This window comes from Carassius auratus, chromosome 27 (assembly GCF_003368295.1).
Source record: "Carassius auratus strain Wakin chromosome 27, ASM336829v1, whole genome shotgun sequence".
Taxonomy (NCBI): Eukaryota; Metazoa; Chordata; class Actinopteri; order Cypriniformes; family Cyprinidae; genus Carassius; species Carassius auratus.
The window spans coordinates 29369054-29391420 of NC_039269.1; positions in this window are offsets into that span (position 1 = coordinate 29369054).

Consider the following 22367-nt stretch of genomic DNA (forward strand, 5'->3'; position numbering starts at 1 on the left):
GTAATCTGTGACAGAGTACAGTATAACGTAGCTAAAGGGCCGCTGGATGTAATTTTCTCCTAAAACACTAAGCTTTTTCAGTTAAACAGGAAAAACATAAAAAGGTTTCTTGTTAAATGTACACAAAACCTGTTTCAGAACCAGAAAGTAAGTCATATTTCACATAACCTATATGAACACTGCAATAAATGCTGCACTTTCTGAAATACTAAATTTTCACTTACATTAACCGTTTAAAATGTTCTATATGTGGCGACATTGATAAATTAAATTTTATTTAAAGTCAATTCGATCAAATTGAATTGAATCAACTAGAATACCTAAACCAAGCTGTCGGTCAGATTGGGTAGATGTTGTTAAAGAATGATCTGGAGTTGTATAACTTATCACAGTAAAAATATATTTTGAAATGCATTTTACATTTACTAATTCAGTATACGGCAAAATAGCTTCAGGCATACATCAATATTTTGGTGCAGAGCGTCTGTGGGAACTGATAAAGAGAAGTGGACGTCATCGGCTGACATACATCGACCCTGTCGTCTCAACGTTCCCGGCTCGTTTCCAGCTGCCAGGGCAAAGACGGTTCCCAGGGAAGTGAGTATTTCACGTGGCCCACTGCTTCAGTTATTTTGCCCCTCCAGACGGGCCGTGATTTACTCTGCTGGGCGACTGCCAGAGTGTAAAATGCCCAATTTCAGCTCCTGCAATCTGCATTCGGCTCATTCCCTGATCCTCTCGGCCTGATTCCGCTCCTAACGACTTAAAGATGCTCGACATCTACACTACTCTCATCATGTCACTCGTTAACAGACGTTCAGTCCCACAGTCCTGATCGAGTATTAAGATTGAAGATGTGATTGAAGGCTTTTCAAAAGCTTTGACTGTCTGTTTTTTGTGTTATTCATGAATAAGCAGAGAATAAAATGGTAGGAACAAGACATCCTCTGTGTTTGATGTCAGACAGCTCTTAAAACGGCCTTCTTTCTGTGAAGAACATCTCTGAGTATCTTCTAACGGCACTTGCTGCTGAGCTCTTCAGGTTATATTCCCAGTCGTTCATGGGTTAATAGATTATGGTTGTAAAGAAACATGCTTTGGGCATTGTTCGAATTACAGGGGGTACTGGGGGTACTATACCAAGGTCTTTTTTTTCCAAGGGTCCAAGGTTATAATCGTTAATGAAAACGAACGAAAAAACTAAAGTCAGGTGGGAAAAAACATAGTCGTTAACTGAAATAAAAATAAGAACGAGGCATATATTATAATAATAATAATAAAAAAAAGATAACTAACTAAAACTGTAATGTGTGTTTGGCAAAACTAACTTAAATAAAATACAATTATAGAGTAAATGTCGGTAGTTTTCATCTTTGTCAAGGTCTTTCATTTTTTAACGCTATTTAAAACATGCAGCGTATTCGTTCAGCTGCATTTCCTTTCCCTGCTCTCTCATCATCTCTCTATCACTCATGCATCTCTCACATGCGCGCACACACACACACACACAAACACACACACACACACACACACACACACACACACACACACACACACAGACACTCCCCTCCGTGCACATAGCGTCTCCATGAGAACGAGTGTTTGTCCGACGTTGAAAGCAAGTTCGCGAAAGGTTGGTATCTCTATCTCGTGAACACCTTTACACAATCACACATTAAAAAGTGGTCAAAAAGTATTTTAAATTCTGAATATAATTTTGTCAGTGTGTTAATGTCAACCCGATAAGGGATTGAGCCTTGAGTGGTATTGGTATAGGGTGTGAATTCTGTATGGGAGATGTTACTAAAACTAACACTAAAACTAATAAAAACTAACACTAAAACTAAGCATTTTCAAAAAACGCACTTTAAAAACGAATTAAAACATAAAAAGAGCCAAGTAGCCTAGGCTAAATAGTACATGCTAGTATTTTTTTTTTTTTTTTATTATTATTGGTTAGCATTGTTTTTACATTCTATTATTTAATATTTTTAGTTTGAAGTTTCATCTAAGAACCCTAATACTATCTTAATGAAACTAGGATTTGATTTTAATCACAGAGACACTATGAGGAAAAGGAAAGGGCACACAGACATCAGGCACTTTTTTGGTGCTAAAAGAGGTCTTATGGAGGTAAGACCCAACCCTCTCATATATAGTATAATAATCGCCTACTGATTATCAGTTTGTCGCATGTTTAGACCTTGTATGTGTGTTGCACCACACATGTTGCACTTTGCGATCACGCTGGGGATTGATATGGTAGTGGACCATGAGGGTCACAGAAGAAGTGAGGGAGCAGTACCCCCCAATTATGGTGGGGTAATTCCACTCTGGCTTAGGGTATCAATAAAGATTGTAGGAAAAATTGTAATCAAAGACATTCTCGTCCATTAATGTACACCATATTCACTGCTATTAATCTATCTATCAGATCACTCTCTACTTCATTCCTACATTACTCTCCAGATCAGAGCTCAGTCATGGACGTCCAGTGAAAACCCATCCCATCCATCCTTTCTGCTCGACTGAGTGCAGGAATGTAATAATATCCTGACAGAGGACACTTACTGGAATACCGCTGGGTTAATCATTTTCCTCAGCGGCAAGAGATGTCTTAGTTAATCATTTGCAGGGAGAATGATTTTTATTTCATTTTTTATGTATTCATAATGAATGGAATGTATCACTGTTATATCATGTTTGAAACTTCTTAATTAATTAATTAATTCATTCATTCATTTCACAGCATAAAGTGACAGTGCCAAATTTTAATTAAATTGAATTAAATTTGTGGACATCAGACTCTTTATTTAGCATTGGCTCTTTAAACACCAACAATATAAAAGCTACAGTAATCTTTGCACACTGTAAAAAATCTAAAGTTGAGAAAACGTAAAAGTTTAAGACAGATAGCTTCAGGAGATATTTGAGTTTTCTCAACTTTTAGTTGAATAAACTGAAAACAACGAGTTGAGCAAACTCCTTAAACCTTAATTTTTTGATCAACTTTTGATATTTTACAGTGAGTCAGCAGCAGAGGACGGCCTTTACCTGCATCTTCTGCCAGTTCCCATGAAGCACTGCTCATCATCTTCACACAGATACACAGCGAGTGACAGGCAGTCATTATACATTCATAACCATTCAAAGAGCAGCTCTCACTCACCACGGTTAGCTGTGTGTGTGTGTGTGTGTGTGTCTTTACTCTTGTCTCTCTGAAACTTGAGTGATTAATTTTCTGTTGATCTATTCTGATTATGTAAGATATTCCTTTAGGCAGTTTTATATTTCCTAATACAGTTTTGATGGTTTGTAATCAGAACAATTTGGCAGAAAAAAATCAGAGCTTGGCTTTAGTCCTTAATGTTCATCAGATGTCATGTCTAAAATACTGTAATTGTTTTAGTTGTGAAATATTTTTAGTTACTTATGAATAAGCCAGTGTATTTCACATGTGTCTACATTATATGTAAATAACGAGTTAGCATCATCTCTTCTCAGGTGTTTGCAAGGGCTGGATCAGGACTGACGCTTCTGTAATTCCTCGTTACCTTGAGACACCCATCAGAAACAAAGTAGAAAAAAGAGGAAAACTAGAAAATCTGCTGTTCCAACCAAGCAAAAAATGATGTGTTCATTCCAAGTAAAGGAACGTTTTAAGATATCAACAGTGTTTCCAAGAAATAACTTACTGCACCACAGATATTACTGTAATAATGCAATGGTTGACCTCGTTGTGATGTTTAAGGTTATCAAAAATTTTTATAAACTACTTATTTTAATAGAGCCACAGAATTCCAGCAAGATTAGCTACCAAACCACACTGAGTAAAATTATGATTTGCTCAATGATTAAACCGTCGTTAATAGATCAACTTCTTAACTAGCCAAAGACAGTAGCTAAACACCCCAATGACGTGCAGCTAAATATTCACAGGGTGCAAGAGTTGAGCAGGTGAAAGGAATGGATTAACATCCGCTGCGAGTCGTGTGAGTGTGAGTCAGCTGCCTGAAGTACTGATCTAAACATTTGAGCTGAGTTAGCAAAACAAAGGTGCGCTTATCAGGAATGAAGAGTCAATGAAGAGACTCTCCCATCACTCCTCCTCTGTTTCCTCAGATTTACAGCTCCTCAGATCTGTGAACTCCCAGCGAGATGCTCTGGCTTTGAAGCACTCGTGCTGCTGGAGCCAATCCATAAATCCAGCACATTTACGTTGGAGGGCCCAAGCCTCTTTACATGGAAGGCTAATTGCTGAACTTTGGCATGACGAAATCCATCACGTCCACCTATTTACAAAGACGTGTGACTCTTTTACACTGTTAAAGTTGCGGAAAACCATAAAATTGACTACAAATAATGAAAAATAATGACTATTATGTCTTTAAACCTATTTAATGCATCTTCTAATGCAATAAAAACAACTTATGTTAATATATTACCTTATGTTTTATGAACCTGTATTAACAATGTATTCATATTTGTGTGTATCTATGTCACAGTTATGGATTTCTGTTCTTTCTGAGTTTCCTTATTTGGTCATGTTCCTTTTCTTGTTCAGTTAACCCCACACCTGTTTCTATGTCCATTAAGTGTTTAAAAGTCTGTGTTCTCCATTTATTCCTTTATCTGCTATTAATGTTTGATGTTTGATGTTAGAGTATTTGGATTTGTGTTTGGATGTGCCCTTTTTCCTCCTGATTTGTTATCTCCTTCGTCGAGCGTTTTACTTAGCACACCTACACGTGTTACAATGTAAAAGGGTTTTGTTTTAGGAATCTCATTACATACACAAATGGTTAAACACTAAATTTTTTTTCAAAGTTTAAAGATTATTAGAGTATTTTTAATGCTTATCTGCTTAAAATGTCTTCTTTCTGTTATCAGAAAGACAATCTTGGCATGTAGATATAGTATAATTAATTAAAAATAGAACATTGCAAAATTAATCCTTAAAGGGGTCATTATTTTATGTATTTAGTGTAATTAAATGTGTTTATGTGGTTTAAGGTTCAAAAAAGACATTTTTATACACATAATGTACACTATTGTTTCTCTTCTGTGCCCCACCTTCTGAACAGCGTTGGTTTTTACTAAGCTCATCGGTCTGAAAAGCGAGCTGTCCTCTGATTGGCCAGCTATCCAGTCTGTTGTGATTGGCTGAATGCCTCAAATGTGTGATGGAAATGTTCTGCCCCTTAACATACTTTGATGGGGTCTCTCCCGTCACGACAAGACAAAACCAATAAAACCCATTATAAACGAGGCATTTATTACATCCAGTGGAAACATAATTACTGATTCTAATAACATATACTATATTTTTATACATTGCAGTGTGTAAACATAAAACCATGTCTGCATCTGAGATTGGACATGGCGGTACTTCAGCGAGAATCAAAGTAACGGCTTCTCTCTTTGCGTGAACATTTGGGTGTGTTATGCAAATATTCCCACATCGTGACATAGACATGTGGGGTGTGTTTGAATGAGCTGTTTTATGGAGGCGTGGACAAGTCTGAACTCTTATAAACAATATCTCTTTGGGTTTGAGACTGTGCAACTTCAGGGATCTTATCTATTCACGAACAGCTTGTAACACTCCAAACAGAAAGGAAAACTTGAAATCGCATCAAGAAAAAACAGAACAGAAAAAAAAAAAACAAGATTAAAATATTTTTGTCCTCTCAGACACAAGGCAGTCAATCACATCTTAGACTAGAAAAAGAAGCCACGGCCTAACACCCTAAACCTGTTCCCTAAATGGCCAGAGGTAGAAGAAGCTGAAGAACGTGCTGAGATGGAAACAAACAGATGGAAGGAACATGGAAGCACTGCAGAGTTACGGCCACCTGATCTGTCCCGTACCCACAGCAGAGCTCCACAGCCCAAAAACAGTGCACTTATTGTCCACGAGAAGAACGTACCGCTGGTTCTTAACCTTCCAGATCCTGAGCTGCTATGTAAAGCTCTCCTGGGTCACACTTGGATTCTTAATGTAGTTTTAATGCTTTGACCCCGTACCCTTTAGTGCTCCCTCTGCAGTTGTATTATGAACAAGGAGGGTACAGTACACTGAGTACACAGCTGGGTGGAAGTGTGCAGTTTCAGGGATGGGACCAGACTATGAATGCATATTGGAACAGGAAACATCATTTAGCTTATTCAGAAATATCTGCATGACCTAAGGTGCTCATTTCTACTAACACAACTTCGGGAAGTTGGGAAATAACTGCTTTCTTTCAGCCCACCTCCCTGAATGGTGCATAAATGGTTTGAAACCCAGTGGCCTCTGATCTCACAGTTGAGATCGCTTGATGTGGGACGTTACATTTTCACCCCACAAAACAAGGCTTGTTTCCAGGCTGAAGCCTCCATATCTCAGGCGGCTCTTGGACTTCAAAGTCTGTCCGTGGCTTGTGCTTCCCCCTCGGGTGTGCTGGGAGGAACAGACCGGGTCTTTTTCTGGAGGTGCCACAGGACGTAGTCAGGCATCCACACCTGTGTTTGCTTCCCTCCAGACTAATTAACCCGCTGATGCCATTTCATTTGAAGAACACTGGCTGCATTTATAAGAACTACAAGACATGAACACTGCTTCAGAAGGGGAATGAAAGTATTCAATGCACTTTGTAGTTTGAGAGGGTCTAACTACTCACTGCAAATCAGGCAATATCCGTATATACAGTACACACACTCACACACACACACACACACACACACATATTTATTTATATATATTTTTGTACATTTTCATACAGTCTGCTTAAACCCCAGTGTTGGATGTCTTCAGGGGAAAGACAAGGCCTGGACATGAATGTGTTTTTTTGTTTTGTTTGTTTGTTTGTTTGTTTGTTTTTTGTCATATGAAATCAACACATCATAAAATAGGTGATGAAAAAAACAACAACAACAAAATATTCCTGTACATACAATTTACTGCGGTTTCAAGCTGAAATCAACAGTACTTGCAATAAAACACCAAAAACTTTCATTCCTTTTCACACAAATTATTTTTATTTTATTTATTTTTTGCAGCGTTCTTTAAGACTTGAAGAAGCCAGCTATAATGGCATGGTTACTTGGTTTAATTCATTTTTATGTAACTTTTTGCTTTCAAAATTTCAAATACTTTAATTTCAAACGTTAGAAAGATTATATTCAGTATCACTCACCAGACATTCATTTCTGACCCGCAGTGATATACAGTATACAACAAACTAGTGCAATAAAACATTACCAGATTCATATTCATCTGTTTCAGATAAAACCAAACTTGGTTTGAGTGCCACTCACTGGACATTTCACTTCGAAAGTGATGCGAAACATTCAATAAACAATGTAAAGTGTAAATAAATCCCATTAAATATTCTTAATGTGACATATTTCTGTGAATCAGGATTTTCACCAAGAATGGAACCTGATTTTATACATGAATAAATTGGGGAGTAAAAATAATAATTAAAAAATAAATAATAATAATAATAAAATCAGAAACTGCAGATACATAACACAATTAGTTTTTTAAAGAAATACGAAGTAACACTCCATAGTGTTTTTGCTGAATGCAAACTGCTTTGTTTTACAGTTTCCCAAAAGGGATTTTTACAGTGTAAGGTGGTTATATTGGAGGGGCTGGATTTGATAGTGTCAGCAAGGTTAATTTTTTTACATTAATAGAAGTAACTTCATGTTTTGCACCACACTGATTACACACAATGTGCACCACTCATTTGCTGGTGTTTGAGTGAGAATTTATTTAAATGCTACAAAATGAACCACAGATACAGTAATAATACATAAATATATCAATGCAATGCTTTTTACATTTACATTAGTTGTCTGCAACATTCATGCGCCAATTTTGCAACAAAAAAAAAAACACACACACAAAAAAAACTGACCTGGTGACTGGTGTTCAGTCTTCTGTTCAGTGTGTTCTTGCTCTACTGTACATTTCAGAAAATACTGCAGAGAGAGTATGTTAGTGAGCGTTTCCAAAAATAGCCACTGACAAAGAAAACAGTTCACCCCATTAATTCAGTACAGCATAAGAACACAAGAGAATGTAGCTCTGTTAGAGGAATGTGCACAGAAGAAGAAAAAGAAAGCCATATTACTGCAGATTACAGTTTCTCAGGTTTAGTAATATCGCTCGAAGCCCAGGAACCTCCACAGTTGTGTGTGGCCCGCACAGGAAATTAAGAAACCTCCGAAGCTTTGTGCATATTTATATGCGTATTATGTGGGAACATCAAATTTCAACAAAAGCGGAACAAGGGTTCAACACGTGTTTGAGTCTTCATGTGAGGCCTGAGTGTGGACAGACGCTTCGAGGGTCCGTCAGCCTTCAGACGAGCCACAGTGAAAGAAAAATCCCCCGTGACACTTAATAACCCTTTCATTTATTTACCTATGTCTCATGATTACTTGTTTAGTAAGCGGATCCTCTGTAATGCGTGTGGATTGTCCTGACGCCAGCAGAAACGCTCCGTATCACTGGATTCATGTGTCACGATCTGGATTTACTAAAAGGTAAATGTGCCATGAATTGTTAAGAATCATATTTGTCTTGACAACACAACGTTGCAGTGCTGATCGAGACCATATTTTGAACATGACCACTGACATAATAACATGTTTTGCATTCAAATATTTATATGAGAAATAAATATTTCTGATATGAAATGAATCAGATGGCAAATGCTATTGAAGTGAATTATTTTGACACCCCAGTAATATCATTGCTCCTCACTCACCGTGACTGTCCCGTCCCACCAGAGCCACATTTACACAGATGGTTCTTATACTGGAGGATTAGAGAGCATATGAGAGAATTAAACACCCCGCTCTTTCTAAAGTGCATTAGTTCTTCATCGAAGCGCTGTATATTTGTGCAGGAGAGAGCAGACTGTGTGCTGCTGCGAGTGTAAATACGCTGAAGTATTGTGATCTCCGGCAGATTAGAGGAGCATTTATAAAGAAACATCTGAGGTGGGTCCGTCGTCTCGTTTCGGTGCGGGGTACAAGGCTTGTTCAGGAGGTGTTTGCAGAGAAAACATGCATGCAGTCTTTCACACTGAACGAGTGCTGTACGTCAAGCGAAATGGCACTCGGTTTAGACAACAAAACACTGAATATTTAATGATGACAAATACAACTTCGTAGTGTCATTAATAATAATAATAATAATAATAATAATAATAATAATAATAATATAGCATTTTATTATTATTATTATTATTATTAGACATAAAATCTGTCAGTTCATAGATTTTTTTTGGTTTGTTTGTTTGTTTTTGGAAAACATTATTTCAAAATTTTGAGAATTATATATCATTTTAATTTTTAATTTGATTTTCCATACATTATATTTTTATGAATTCCAATATAATATTTTGTATTATGTAATTGTTCATGTTTATATTTAATAATTAAGTGTTTAGAAATTAAATAAATATTTTTTATGATGACAATATTTAGATTAACCTTAAAACTAACTTTAAAATGTATTAACTTTAAAACTATGGACACTTGAAAGTGTTAAATAGAGTTTAAATCTTATTGCTAACAACAACAGCACGGATATTAAGTCAATAATGTATTTCCGAAATTATTAAATTATATTGATTCTTTTAAAGTTAAAATAATAGGTAGATGCATTAAATCAGTTTTTACAATTTTGCAATATACCATTGTTAATACAAATAACTAACATTTATTTATTTATTTATTTATTTATTTATTTATTTATTTTAAAAAGTAGCAAACCCTAAAGGTATCAAATAAACTCTTAATCTGCTTCTTATTAGTTAGTAAGGTAGTTGTTAATTAAAGGATTTGAATTGTGATCATGCAGAATAAGACATTAATGTATGCTTTATAAATGTTAATAAACACCCAAAATGTCAGTAATGTGCATAATAAGCCGCTAGTTAATAGTGAAAAATGGACCTTAAACTAAAGGGTTACCAAATGCATTTTGCAGTGTGTTTGCTGCTTTATAAATGGGCAAACACTGATCATGGTGTTCATCACGAGCACCTTTATTTTGGGAGTAATGTCTGCTTTACGGAGAGGCAGTGGTCAGTCTCTCCTCTGGCTCATAGGTGAGCGCTTCATTCCACAAGTCAGAGGAGATCATGGGAAAGCATGTAAACCTATTAATCACTGTTAATGGTCCGGAACCGTGCGCTGGAGCTGCCCTCTGCCTCACACACACACACACACACACACACACACACACACGTAAATACACACAGATGTGGTAACAAACACATGCAGAATGTGTTCAAATGTTGCATTTTATTTCTTTTGTTTGAAGTGATCAACGTGAAATCAATCTTTTCTGTTGACCAGCTGTCCTTGTCCAATGTCAGTGAGCACGATTTATTTCAGATTCAAAATCTACACAAAATCTGAATTACATCAGCAAAATTAAAGAACACAAAGTTGCTCTGTTTCTTCTGTTTGGAGTCCCGCAGACAAGTCACAAAGACTACAAAAAATAAAAAAAATAAATGAATGGCTTGATGTTTTATTGACTGCATTAAGATTTAGATGGGAATCTCTTTATGGCATGTTTATTTGCATGCATTAATATTGAATAATACTACTACTACTACTACTACTACTACTAATAATAATAATAATAATAATAATAATAATAATAATGATAATAAAATAGGTCATTTCATATAACACCAATGTGTCCCTGAGCAAGACACTTAACCCCTAGTTTCTCCAGAGGCGTGTGACCTCTGACATACACAGCAATTGTAAGTTGCTTTGGAAAAAAGCATCAGCTAAATGAATAAGTGTAATGTAATGTAACTCTTTCAGGTCTCGTGGTAAACACTTGTGTGTGGAGTGTTTTGGACAAAGTAAGAGAGAGAGTGTGTGTGTGTGTGTGTGTGTGTGTGTGTGCGTGGGTGTGTGTGTGTGTGTGTGTGTGTGTGTGTGTGTGTGTGTGTGTGTGTGTGTGTGTGTGTGTGTACTCATGGGTGTGTTAATGATCACACAGTGACCCCGCATCTCAGTTAACTGTCTATCCTGAAGGATAATAATCTGGTGCTGAAAAAAGGGGTGGCTAAATTGTTGCATTGGTGCAGTTCTCCAGCTGGCTGTCTACCCGAGGGTGAGGAGGTGAAGCGAACTCGCTTAAAGAGATCCTCCTACATGCTGCTGGCAGGAGAGAGACAGAGAGAGAGAGAGAAACTAACTATCAAGACATTAGAAAGACATTTTATCCCAAATTTGAATTAATTTGCCCTGACAAAATGTTAAACAAGAAAATACAACTTCAGTAAATATTCGGTAAGAAACAAGCTTGTATCTTACTAGCAGCACGATACATTGATGCCTGTCACAAAAAGAGGGAGGAGTCAACAAATCAGTGATGCACCTACACTCTCACACTCTCACACACACACACACACACACACACACACAATTTTAAATTGTTCACAGAATCTGTTTTAGATGCAATGTAAACATTAAGCTTGGGCAATGCATTGTGACAACTGAGAAAGAGAGAGAGAGAGAGAGTAAAAGTTATTTTATTATAAGTGTGAACTTTTAATATAATTTAAATTATACACCTTTTTACAAAAATAAGATAGACTGTAGATGATGTAATTGTGTGTGTGTGTGTGTGTATATATATATATATATATATACATATACGTTTAAAAAAAAGTGTCAAAATGTATACTTTTCAAATATTTTATTTTCAATGTAGAACCGCAAACAGATTGATCAGACACAACAGTCAGGTAAATGATACTAAAGTCAAATGCCTCTGTTTTATTGTGTTCTTGCTTTAATGGTGAAGTGTGTCATTTATTTGCCATTACTGATAAATAGCTAAATAAAGAAATAAATACAATTTAAGCACTAAAAGGTGAATATGTGGCCAAATATTATTTACGGCAAGAGAATAAGTGTGTCTGTCATGGATGTGACGCAGTAGCTCTCTCCTGTTACCGTCAGTGAGCCGTGGCACACAGCTGTTATTGTTTCATGTGTCTCATCAGGTCGTGTCATATTCACTCAGTGACTACTGTGAACATGATGCCACCACATGTCTGTCCTCTCGTATGTTTGGCAGGCCTTTATTTGTGACCCCAGCTATTCTTCAGCCTTGCCCTTTGGCAGGTGAGAAGGTGGGCAGCGTAAAAAGGTCACAAGAGAGTGGCTACATGAGACCGGACCGCAGCACATGGCCCTGTTGAAGAGCTGAGGAATGAGATTATGAGGCAGTAAATCAGACGGGGTAATCTCCATCCTGACACCACAAGGATGGTGCAACTGCAGGAGCGGCGTCACGCTCGTGATGCACTACATGCCGCGACACAGGACCTGAAGAATGTGAGGTGGATACCTGTGTCCTTCCAAAACAACTGTGTAATAAAGATACCCAGAGGAACGACTGTACTGTCTGTGACTGTACGCGTCTGTCAGTCTGTTGAGTCGAATGAATGGAAATAATTATATTATATTATATTTTAATATAATATAATATAATATAATATAATATAATATAATATAATATAATATAATATAATATAATATAATATAATATAATATAATATAATATATTAGATTAGATTAGATTAGATTAGTTATGTTTGGACAGGCGTACAGATGTGTGTGAATTAGTGCTGTCAAATTATATATTTGTTATGTATATATAAACACAAACACATGGAGTATATATTTTGAACATATTTACATGTTTATACTTTTATGTACTCAATCATATATTTGATATTATGTAAAAAAAATACATGTAATATATAAACATAACATATTTTTCTTATATATATATATATATATATATATATATATATATATATATATACACAATATGTTCATATATTATCATTATTATTATTATTTATTTTTTGGTATGAATCTTGTATGGATACTTATTTGTGAATATTGCAATCGCAGCATTATTATTTTTGTCATAGATTTTTGTAATATCAATGACATTGTTTTCAGCTACATTTATTAAACACACTTTGCTCATTTACTTAATATGAATAGACAATATTTTATTTTGTCTGACTGTCAGCTTATTTCAGACTACACTTTAAAACCTTAAAATTTAAATTTTTGTAATTGTTGAATGATTATTTGTCATGTAATATTTATTTTGTTTGCCATCAGACACACACAAAAAGCATTTTCTCACCAAAACTGCAGCATAAAATCACAAAATCATCAGCTTTATTTGTGCTCTGTAATCCAGCATCTAAAATGTTAATGAGTTCCCAATTAGCAACTTTAAAGACATACACATGTTTGTGAGTTCTTATTGTTGAATGTTTGCAACACTAATATGTTGATTCTATTCGTTGTTATATCAGTGCTATGCTGCGTCATGCTGTGACTGACAATGGAACCATAAAATACACTTAAAACTATTTTAAAATCTATTTTATTTGTGCTCTGTAATCCAAATCTTCAGAACCCATACTATTGTGAGGAAAAGATCCAGCTTATTCGGTGCTCTTAAGCATCATTACAAAAGCAAAAACTTCTAATTGTCAGTCAAAATTGCAGATAAACAATATTTTCTTAAGATGCTAAAATATTACTAGTTTTTAGTGTGTTGCTATGTGGTTGCTAGGGTGGTTACTAGGGTGGTTACTTCTTCATAATTATGATTATTACATTACAGGTTAGGTGAAAACTGATTGCTTAGAAAAACAGCACACCATTCCCACACAGTTTACAGAAACGTGTCAAGCTGCATAAACTGTGTGGGATGAGTTATAAAATGTGGGACCAATAGGAACAGAAATGTTGGCCACACTTTATATTAGGAAACCTTAACTACTATAAACTTACATAAATATATATATATGTACAATGTACTTATTGTGTTCATATTGTATTGCAGAATGTATTGCGGTGGGATATGGGACAGGTTTGGTGCTGTGGGTAGGTGTAAGGGATGTGTCAGCAGCGTAATTATAAATGCAATTAAAGAAATTGCAGGTGTAATTAATTTAAATAAAAGTACAAACTAAAACATGTATGTACACAATGAGTACATTGTACCAAATTATGCATTTAAATGTAAGTACAGTAGTTAAGGCCACTTAATATAAAATGCAGCACACTTTGTAATAACATTGTATTACAACTGTAGTAACATTGTTGCTACTTGACTTCTTAAGTTGTATCATTTTTTAGAACTTATTTTTCAACTTTTGCTCTCTGGAGACATGGTAACACTTCAACGCTTTTGAGAAGTTACTTTGCACAAACAGTGCATGTCAACTTATTCTACTCTCCTAACCCTAACCCAACAGTCTATTAATACTCGTTAGCTGACATGAAGTTGCAAATTAATGTGAGTTAACTGACGTGTAGTAACTTCTAGCTAGTAGAATGTCTAAAGTAGATTATCGAAATAAAGACGGATTGAAATAAATCAAATGTGATAACTCTCATCATTTACACAGTTTGGCAGTCGGTGCTTACTGTTAAACTGGTTATCTGTATAGCCGAGAATGTTTTAATTTGCGAATTAAGATCTTTATTTGCTTTGCCTTGCTCAATTTAAATTTCATTCCAGTCACGATAACATGCTCTGCGGTCCCCATGGGACAGAGTTAACCTAATAGAAGACAGGGTGAAAGAGTTAACCTCACGCCCTGCCCTGGTCAACCCGTCCCCTCCGTTTCATCTTCACAGGGAGGGAGGGATGAGGAAGAGGAGGACAGGAATCCCATCTTGTGTTTCTAATATCTTTATGAAGAAATCCCTCTGGGCAAGGAACGTCTTGGGTGTTCGGAGACATCTCTCCGCGAGAGACCAGCCTCGGGAATATCTGACAGTTTCCCAGCAGAGAGAGAGAAAGACGAGGCTAAAAGAGAGCCTTTCTTTCTTCTTCTGTTGCGCTCTCCTCCCTGTGGGCGGAGGTAATGAGCTGAAGTGGGCTTGCTGTCTGGTAATGTAATATACACAGCGCCCATGTCAGGTCTGGATCCAATAATGTGTCATTTAGCTTGTCTGGAACAGATTGGCCTGCCGTGATGGGGTTGAACTCTTGCCCGGCTGAGAAGTTCTCTACACCCCAAATCCCCACTGGCACCGCACCCCGTCACCCTCGCCCTAACCCCGACCCTCCAGCCTGACAGAGGTGAACGCCGCCCGTTTAGCCACAAGCGTAAGGTTCCCACCACACGTTGTTTTGGTGAGCCCCCGTCGAGGTCTGGTTTGCATTTGCGAAGCATTCAGAGACACCCGCGACCAACAGGTGCACACGTGTTTATGGTGAACATGGGCCGTGTCGGGCATTACCAATAATAAACAGCCTTGTGTCAGTGATTTACAGATAAAGGTTTTTGGGTTATGCTTTATTTCAATAGTCCACTCTCATTAGAGTATTAGTAGACTGTTTGTTTTATGGTTAGTAGAATAGGTTGACAAGAACGTGCAAAGCTACTTCTAGTCAGGACAGTGTGTTTTGGGGTCCATCAGAATACAATAGTTAGGATTATGAGTTATAGTTAGGAGAATGTCTAAAGTTGACGATCAAAATAAAGTGTTTCTGTTTTGTTGACTAACTGTAAAATGAAGCTCATGAAACAAGGTTTAAAAGGAAGCGCTGGCACACATGGTTTTGACTGCTTTACTGCAGACTCTATTCGAGTCATATGTGTTCATTCTGAACTGAAGAGCTGTTCAAAGTTACAAGCATGTCAATCCTAATTTCCGCGCTGCAGTAGTAACACATGCATTGTATTAGAGAGCAGTGATACCCTCCGCTTGTGTAACTGCTACATGCCGAATTTCATTTTTACATGTAAAACATTTGTTATGTTGTCAAATAACCCACACCTCACAATAAAAATGAAATTGGGAACACTTGCCGAGAGCTGTAGGCTTTGGCGTACTGATTTAGACTGGGCAAATGTTAGTGACAATGACCACCATTCTTCAGAATATCTTCTTTTGTGGTCATACAGGTTTGGAGCAACTTGAGGGTGAGTAAATGATGATCCTGTTTATCCAAAACTGAAAACGCTTTATTTACTAAAGATTATTTACGGTATTATTACCTGTAATCTATACTATTTTGCTGTAAATTAAAAGCAAATTTTCCTTTAACTAACATTCGAAATGGAGACATTGCATTATTTGGTCAAGCAACAGTGTTAACTGTCATCAGCCAGTGTGATAATTCAGTAAGACCTTTGAGAGACAGCCTCAATCGTACAGATCAAGAGACACAGCTGGGAAATGGCACACTGCTTTTGGACAGTCTCGCCCATGTAGGTTTATCTGGGACAGGGCGTCTGATTTAAGGAGCTCAATAAATGTGATGTAGTGTTCAGAGCGATTGCTCAGACAGGAACAATTTTTCTTCTATTTCAGCAGTTTCTGCAATTGCACACTCTTCAGGATTCTCTATTACAGACACAGGCAGATATTTCCTGGTGCATCGTCACTTTAGCAGAGATTTCTCTCAGAACGCTTTTATTTTGTCCATTTTACTGCATTCGTTAAAAATTGTAACATTTTGCAAAAACGGGTCAAGAGCCCAACTAAAACAAACACTGACCACTATAATGGTAACCAATAATTTACCTTCTTTTCCTTCAGTGATTTTGTTTGTGAACTTTAGGTGTCTTCAATAACTCTGTTTTGGGGGCCTTAAGACACAGCCTTTTGAGCATGACGCCTTTATCATATCTATGTAAGCAACAACAATGTGCATTTGTAAAATGGTCGCCGTCATGTGCATGCATTTAAAGTTTTCAAAGGGTGTTTCATGATCGCCAACTACTGGCCTGGCATGCATAACATAGTATTCTTTAGCATAGTGTTTTTTGTTTGTTTGTTTTTTTGTTTTTTGTTTTTTTCAATGAAATCAATATTTGTGTGTCAAATTTTTCTTAATTTTTTCATGTTATTCTACTCATTTTGCATGGTTGATTCTAAATAATTTGAATGTGTTAAATTTAATTAATAATATTGTTTGTAATCTGTTGGCACAATTTTGAGTAAATATAGAGAATATATTTTTACAGTGTACAGACCTGATAATATTTCAGCAATCAACTTGTGTATCAATCACTCTTTTGATCTGAATGCTCAAACTGGTTTGCAGAAAGGCCTGCATTTCGTTCACCATTCAGTTTGATTCATTAAGACAATTCACTCATGCACTGGTTCATTTGCAGGAAACAAAAAGAGCACTGAATGAGGTGAACATTCACCTAAACCGCTGTAGAAAACAAAACTTGCAAAGGACTTCGTTCATTTGTCAGTGATGTATCAGCTCTTTATTTTGCAAGCAGCTTGTTAATGACTCTTTGTGTTCAACAGAAGAAAGAAAGGTTTGGAACAACATGATGATAGAATGTTCATTTTTAGATGAGTTCTTTTAATGATGCACCTAGAGCTTTTAAACGTATAATTAACTCCAAAAAAATCATACCAGAGGATTTTATTTTTTTTGCTCAAGCTGAAGTGAATAACCTCTGTTTTTAAGAGTGCTAAAGTGGTTAAGAGACGCAGAACGAAACAATTTCTATAATTCTATTTAAATCATCCAAATTCCGGCTACCTCATCCTCATATCCAAGTGCTTATAAATCACATGCGTCAGGTAGTATTGCTCAGAATATGGTGTCCAGCTGCAGGTGCTGTTGGCCTGCTGGACTGTACGTTGCCAGACAATGGCGTTTTTGTGCACATGTGTGGCTCAAGCAGACCAGAGCGCAAACTGGAAAGAGGGGCTATTTTTTGTTCTCTAATCACAGGCAATTTGCTCAGCGCGGTGGAGGCCCTCCGCCGAACATCGTGAGTGAACCCGAAATGAGTAGGATTTATGATGTGCCTGCCAGCTTTCCTTCCCTGGTACAAATCTCCCTGCAAACACACACACACACACACACTCAGAGCGGCCCTAACATGGCTGACCCACAGCTGGCTCTTATTATGGCTCCATACAGTAGCCATTCTTTTTCTCGTTGCTCTCCTTCCCTTCCCTCCGCTCTCTGGCGCTTATTAGAAATGTAACACACTGGTCGGGGAGTTTGTTACAGATTTATGTGACACAGGTGCTCCCTTTAAAACAGCACAGGGCTAGCGTTAGCCTGCAGAGCTATAAACATGGCCTCTACCACACTCGAGTCATAAAAGTTCAGGCCCTGGTCGACGTTTGATTGGAAATTAAGGGTCGGTGTTGACGTTCCTAGACGTGATTGTGACAGACTGCTCTTAATGATATTAGACCTACTTCCAAAATAATTTTTTAGATAGAAATGACCAGCAAAAAGCAATAAAATAATGCGTTTCAAATGTCTGTCCAGAATATAAACGCTGCGCCGGTCTATGTTTACTCTATATTTATTGCAGCGCTCAGGGTTTAGCCAATACAGGAAATGGGGCCCATTAGAGATTTGAATAAATAAAATGCAATATTTATAGCGCGCTTGACGTCGATAAGGGTGATATCATGCAGCAGGGTGTTATTAAAATGACATCAGGACTTGGCACGGCTCACAGTACACTATCAAGGGAGCATTTTGACTAGTGGAGAGCATGATAATGGCTCAGGGTTTAGGCAGAGAAAGTCTCTGATAGTACTATAGTGTGGCTGGAATAGTGCCACTAGTGGTCTGGAGTGAGTATGTCATCTCCAGCACAGTTCACTCCTGTCTGTACTTCATACCATCTTGAAACAAGAGCCAAACAAACAAACAAAAAAGTCTCAACAGAATAAGAAACAAAAAAAAAAAAGATTTTTTTAAAAATTTTTACTGAGTATATTATTAATTACATTTATAAATCATAATGAAGTTTATATGAATATGAGTCTTCCTTTGCTCAAGTAATTTGGACATTAAATGGCCGAGATACAATTATTTGAAAATCTGGGGGTGAAAAGAAAACAAAACAAAAAAAAAACACACACACACAAAAAAAAAAAAAAAAAAAAAAAAAAAAACAAGGCAAATTTATTTCTCTATTTGTCACAAAGCAATTTTTAACCCTAACCCTAACCCTAAATGCAAAAAATAAAAATAAAATTCAGTTCTGTTAAATTAGTTTTTTTTTTTTACAATGGCAAATCCACAGTGCATTACTTAATCAACTATTTAATATTTAATCAGTAATTCAATATATATATATATATGGGAAAACAAACACAAAAGTGTAGTATGCTGATTATATCTGCACATTTAGTTGCATTAATGCACCCAAATCTCACTCAGTAACTAAAGGAATAATATTTCCTAGCACGCTTAATAAATTGTGAAATATTATTACAATTGAATCTGTGTTAAAGTGTAATTTATTTCTGTGATGCTCCGCTGTATTTTCAGCATCATTCCTCCAGTCTCCAGAGTCACATGATCTTCAGAAATCAGAATAATATGATGATTTACTGCTAAAGAAACATTTCTGATTATCATCAGTGTTGAAAATAGTTTTGCTGCACAATATAACCATGAAAAAAAAAATGTGGCTCAGCGGTAGAGCATTGCATTAGCAGTGCAAAAGGTTGTGGGTTCAATTCTTAGGGAACACACATACTGTACAGATATATATATATATAGTGTGGATACACTGTAAGTCACTTTGGATAAAAGCGTCTGCTAAATGCATAAATGTAGATTATACAGTACATGTCTTTACTGTCTCTTTTGATCAGTTCAATGTGTCCTTATTAGTAAAACAAATTTCCTTAAAAAAAAAAAAAAATCTTACTGCTATCAAAGTTTTGAAAAGTCGTGCATAAGTTATATTTTGGGTGTGGTTTATAAGTGAAATTATCACAGACATTTCTCCTGTTCTCTGTGTTATGCAACATTTAATGAGTGTTTTGTTTTCTGAAGCATCATTGTCATGTTCTTCTGTCTTATGAAGAATGATGGGGTTGAGATGAAGGTCAGGGTCAGGATTAGTGCTGGGGTTAGAGGTCAAATGTTGATTTAGGGTTTATAATTGGAGCTCATCCTCACACACTTTGGGTCACGCTGCTGCTGTCAGCAAACACAGTCACAAAGTGAGACCCAAGACCTAATTTAATTTAGGAGTATTCGACACACAAACAAACAAATAAAGCTATGTGCGTATTCTGTGATTGTGCACAACCCTTGTGAGATTCGTGTTTGCTGCTGTTGTCATTCAGTCCTGCTCTGATATCAAGGTTAATATAATACTGAATGTTTTGTGATATAATTCAGTGGATAGACATGGCTTTACAATTTACCCTGTTCATATATCTTCAAATACTTGAATGAATGTGTCTGATTAATTGACTGATAGTTGATATCAGTTCTGGAGTTTAATATCAATGATAGTAAGGCAGTGTTTTGTGAGCATAAGTTAACGATATTAAATCTGTTGGCATCTGTTTGTCATTATCCAACTTCATGCAGGTGTCACTAGTTTTGTCTGTTACCAGCCCAAAGACTGTGAACAAGGCATCAAAGTTGAAAAAAAAAAATGTTAATGTTAAAAATATGTATTTGATAATTCATTGAAATTTATAATCCATATTTTGACGCTGTAAAATAGGTAACAACTGAACTTAGGTTTTTAAACTTAATCAGATTGGCTGTGTAATTCGTTTAAACATTCATTATATTAATCACTTAAACAATAGACTAATGTATAGTGTAATTTGACAGAAAATTAAGAAAAAGTTAGTAAGAGTTAAAGAAATGAAAAAAACAAAAAACAAAACAAGATGCTTTGAGTTTTTGAACATATTTTATTTATTTATTCATTCATTCATTTTTGACAGCGCACAAATGCACTGGTAATGTAATTGAATTATTATTTTGTAATGTAACTGCGATGGTTGTGATACATCCTGATGCATAAAACTGATAATCCTCTAGCTCATTTAAAGTGACTGGCACAGCAGTGAGTGTGTACAGTCCATGTGGATGAAGCATCGTGAGAGCCGGTCTCTTGTGAGTGTTGGGCATCAGATTGCAGGCTCCGTCTGTCTCTGTCTCTCTCTGGTTGTTGAGGCTGGTCTGGGTGATTGATGTTCAGCCTGGCCTCTCTCTGGTCTTCATGCACTTCTCCAGTCGAGGGCCGGCGTAGCGTTTCACGGGGTCAGCTGCGCGGCGCCCTCAGCGAACACTATATTCCTCTTCCTCTCGTTTTACTGACATCTACCTAATTCCCTTTATCCAGCACGTTAATAGAGGTCATGGCAACTTACTACACTCCTAGTGAACTAAACACTGAAGGCCAGTAGTCCACGCTGGATTATATGAATGTCACGAGATCTGTCTACATGTCTCTCTGGTAGCAGAACCACAGGAACCATCTGCCAACATCCAAACACTCACTCGCTCGAAAAACTAAATAAAAAATAAATTAAATAAATTAAATAAAAATAAACAATATTCGATCTTAATTCTGTAGCAACCACATGTATATTACACTGGCTACAACCTAGCAACCACTCAAAGCCCCTTAGTGACCACCTAGAAACACCTTAGCAACGGTCTTACAAGCATCCAGAACACCAGCAACCAACCAGAAGAACATTCTCACATCCTGGTCCTTATGATGTTATTTATACTTAAACATTTGAAGAAACTCTTTTTATAACCTTTAACTAACATATATGTGTGTGTGTGCGTGTGTGTGTGTGTGTGTGTGTTAGAATCTAGAATAGAATATAAATATTGAAATTCTATGAATATTGAATATAAACTTTGAAATAAAGTGATATTTTGGATGAAAGTATTGATTATAGAATGTTGTACGAAGTGTTTTTTTTTTTTTTTTTTTTTTTTTTGTGACCTTTAAATCATCTTACAAAAAAGCTGGACAATATTTTATTATTAATATTATATTTTGCTTTAATTCTTTTACAATTTCTAAAAGAAATGCAAGTAAAACATTAAACCATTGAACTATATACATATATATATACATATATATATATATATATACATTTTGAAGTATCATTTTTGACAAGTAAAAATATATATATATATAATGAATTATCATATATTTGATATGCTTAAATGTATAGAAGAGTAGAGTTTAACAGCAGTGAAATTCCCAAAGTTTGAGTTTTGCTTATAAAGTACACAAAATTGTGAAATACAGAAATGTTCTCGTAAATAAGATATATAAATCACCTGAAATTCCTGAAGACGAGCATTTTGTTACTACTTTACCTATATCAGTGTTATTTCATCAGTCTCCGCGCGGTCAGACTCATGTTACTCTCCTTCTGTGGAGCGTTTACAGTAGCTCAGCCGTCTCACCTGACTGCAGCCTTCATCTCCATCAGGAATATTTCAGTGTGGTGCCAGCGCTGAGGAATGCTGGGACAGCAGGGTAATCCTCACACCTGTC